General features: G+C 41.0%; 1 pseudogene; it reads left to right on the forward strand.

Annotated features, from left to right (window-relative positions):
• The first annotated feature begins 238 nt into the window (after positions 1-238).
• LOC149146989 (DNA damage-binding protein 1 pseudogene) lies at positions 239-3,567 on the forward strand (annotated as a pseudogene).

The raw sequence follows: 3,567 nt of genomic DNA on the forward strand, positions 1-3,567 counted from the left end.
ATTGGACTCAGGTTCTGGAACTGAAGTTCCTGTTGTAAATCCCTCTGAGTTGAGGAAGACAAATTCTGTAACAGTTTTTATTATTGTTTTATAATAAAGATCCTGTAGAAAACCAGAGCGTTGTTCTCTGTGTTTTTTTTTTTTTTTGTGTGTGTTTGAAATGAACAAAAATTTCCATCAGAGAGCAGAAGCACTTGTTGCCGTTAACCCGAGGCTAGCTCTTTTCAAGGGGTAGAAGATGAATATGTGGAACTACGTTGTAAGTGTCCATAAGCCCACTGCTGTGACTCATTGTTGCGTGGGCAACTTTACTGGTCCTCGCGACATTAATCTCATCATTGCAAAAAGCACCTGGATTGAGATCCATTCTCTCTCCTCTCAGGGTTTACAAAAAGTTCTACAAGTACCAATCTATGGCCGAATCGCAGCGCTTGAACTGTTCCGACCTGCTGGGGAGCAGTAGGATTCTCTTGTTATTTCCACAGAAGAATACAAGTTGAGTGTTGTTCAGTGGAATAATAACGGGGGCCGTGAGCTTATTACCAGGATTTTGTCGCAAATGTCTGGGATTTTTATGCGATCCCTGTCAAGAGTGGACATGAGATTGGTATGGTTGATCCGGATTGTCGAGTCATTGGACTCCACCTCTATGATGGCGTATTTACAATTTTAGCATATGATGGTGTTGCAGGAGTTACACACGCTTTCGATATCATGCTGGACAGAACTGTTGAAGTTGTGGATATCAAGTTCTTGTATGGTTGTTCAAAGCCCACAATTGTTGTGCTATACCAACAACAACTCAGTTGTATGAATGGAGATGAACTGCAAGTAAGAACATACGAGGTAGATGTAAAAGGCAGGGATTTTAAGGAGATGCCCTGGTCTGTGCCCAATTTAGACCATGGTGCCCGTATGTTAATACCTGTTCCCATGCCTTTTGGAGGTGTTATTATTATTGGTGAGAAGACCATTGCTTATTTCAGTCCCTCTCCCTCTGTAGTATTCAAAGTTGTTCCCACACCCAACTCAATGACTATCATTCAGGCTTATGCCAAAGTCCATGATTCTCAATATCTGCTCGGTGACCACATGGGTCACCTTCACTTGCTTTCTCTCATTCATGAAAAGGGAACGGTTACTGGTCTCAATATAGATCTGCTAGGTGACACATCTGTTGCTTCAACAATCTGTTATTTAGAGAATGGATTTGTGTACATTGGGTCTGATGAAGGAGATTCACAACTTGTCAAACTGCATCTTCCCCCGGATTCTATATATGGATCAGTGGGATTTTCAGTTGTGGAAACATATGTTAACCTTGGTCCAATCGTGGAATTTTGTGTTGTTGATCATGGTGGACAAGAACACGTCGTGACTTGTTCTGGAGGATTCAACCATGGTTGCCTTCGCATTCTCAGGAGTGGCATACGAATCAACGAGCATGCAGCTGCAGAGTTTGCAGATGTAAAGGGAATGTGGCCATTACGAGCTTCTTCGACTCGTGACGATTTCGACACTTATTTGGTGCTGAGCTTTCTTGGTGAGACTCGTGTACTTGCCATTAACTCAAATGATGAGCTAGAAGAAACACATGAAATACAAGGATTTGTCCTTCATGCTCCTTCCTTATTCTGTCAAGATGCTATTCATGACCAGCTTGTTCAGGTAACAGCAAGTTCTGTGAGATTAATGAGTGCGTCTTCTGGACAGCTATTGTCTGAATGGAGAGCCCCCACCGCCACAGGATTGTCTATAACAGTAGCCACAGGTAGTGCTACCCAGGTTTTGTTGGCCACTCGAGGGTGTAATATTGTCTACTTGGAAATTGGAGAGGGATCCCTAACACTGAAGGGACATAAAAAGATTGAGTATGATATATCTTGCATGGACATAACTCCTATTGGTCAGGATAGTAAACGGAGTGAATTGGCAGCTGTTGGACTATGGAAAGACCAAAGTATCAGAATTTATTCTCTTCCTGATCTGAAAATCATTCAAAGTCTCCAATTTGCCGAGAATGTTGTTACCCGGTCTGTTTTATTTTGTAAATTTGAAGGGATTTCATACTTGCTGTGTGGGCTTGGGGATGGGCACTTATATAACCTAACATTGAATGTGAGCAGTGGGGAGCTTTCTGACGGGGAAAAGAAAAAGATTTCCTTGGGTAGCAAAGGAATAAATCTGAGGACTTTTCGTCATGAGAATGCAACGCATGTGTTAGCGTTAGGTGACAGGGCCACAGTTATTTGCAGTAGTAACCTGAGGTTGGCGTATAGTAATGTGAGTGTGGGAGAAGTTAATCATATGTGTTCTTTCCATTCAAAATCTTTCCCTAACAGCATTGTGGTTGTAAAGGAAGACATGCTTTCTTTTGGTTCAATCGATAATATTCAGAATATTTACATCTCATCAGTTCATCTCGAGGAACACCCATATCGTATTTTCTATCAAGACAAGTCTGGAACATTTGCCATCTGCAGCATGAAGTATGGTTATGATGAAATGCAAAAACACTTCATTCGTCTCTTAGATGAAAAGACATTTGAAAATATTTCATCATATCCACTGGATATGTATGAAGAAGGTTGTTCAATCCTCAGTTGCTCATTTACAGATGATCATAACACTGTCTATTGTTGTGTTGGGACAGCTTATCGGTATCCTGATCAGGAAAATATATGTAAGAAGGGCCGAATTTTGGTCTTTTTGGTTGGAAACAGACAACTGCGTCTGGTTACAGAGAAGGAGACAAAGGGAGCTGTATACAATCTCAATGCTTTTAATGGAAAATTAGTTGCAGGAATCAACGAAAAGATTGACTTGTACAAATGGATGATCTGTGATGATGTTTCCAGGGAGCTGGAGTTTGAATGTGGACATACCGGGCATGTGCTTGCACTCTGTGTAAAAACTCGTGGGGATTTTATCTTAGTTGGTGATTGTGTACAATCTATGTATTTGTTGGTATACAAGAATATTGATGAGAGGGGAGGCATATTAGAAGAGAAGGCTCACGATTATAGTGTAAACTACATGACTGTTGTAGAATTTCTGGATGTTGATACGTACGTTGGTATAGATCAGAACGATTTCAACTTTTTTGTGGTGAAGAAAAAGAACGATGCTGCAATTGATTGGGAAGAGGAAAGAAAATTGAAACATGAAGGTGAATACCATCTTGGAGCTCTTGTTAACCAGTTCAGGCGTGCATCTTTAGCTCAGCCCTTGCCCTTGTATGGCAATACCATTCCTACAGTAATATTTGGAACAACTAATGGTATGATTGGTCTTATTGCATCACTTCCAGAGGAGCAATATCAAATTCTTCAAAAGCTGCAAATGCATCTTGTGAACGTAATAAGAGGAGTAGGAGGCTTAAACCATGAGCAGTGGAGGTCATTCAACACTGGTCACACAAGAAATGTGAAACAGTTGCTGGATGGCGATTTGATTGAGTCTTTTCTGGATCTCAACAGCCAAAGGATGAGCGAAATTGCAACTGCCATGACCATTCCTATTGATGAGTTATGCAAAATGGTGGAATACCTTGCCAGGTTACATTGA

The sequence above is a fragment of the Pinus tabuliformis genome, chromosome 9 (assembly GCF_031772625.1).
Source record: "Pinus tabuliformis cultivar Carrire ecotype Pingquan chromosome 9, CPIR1, whole genome shotgun sequence".
NCBI classification, from domain to species: domain Eukaryota; kingdom Viridiplantae; phylum Streptophyta; class Pinopsida; order Pinales; family Pinaceae; genus Pinus; species Pinus tabuliformis.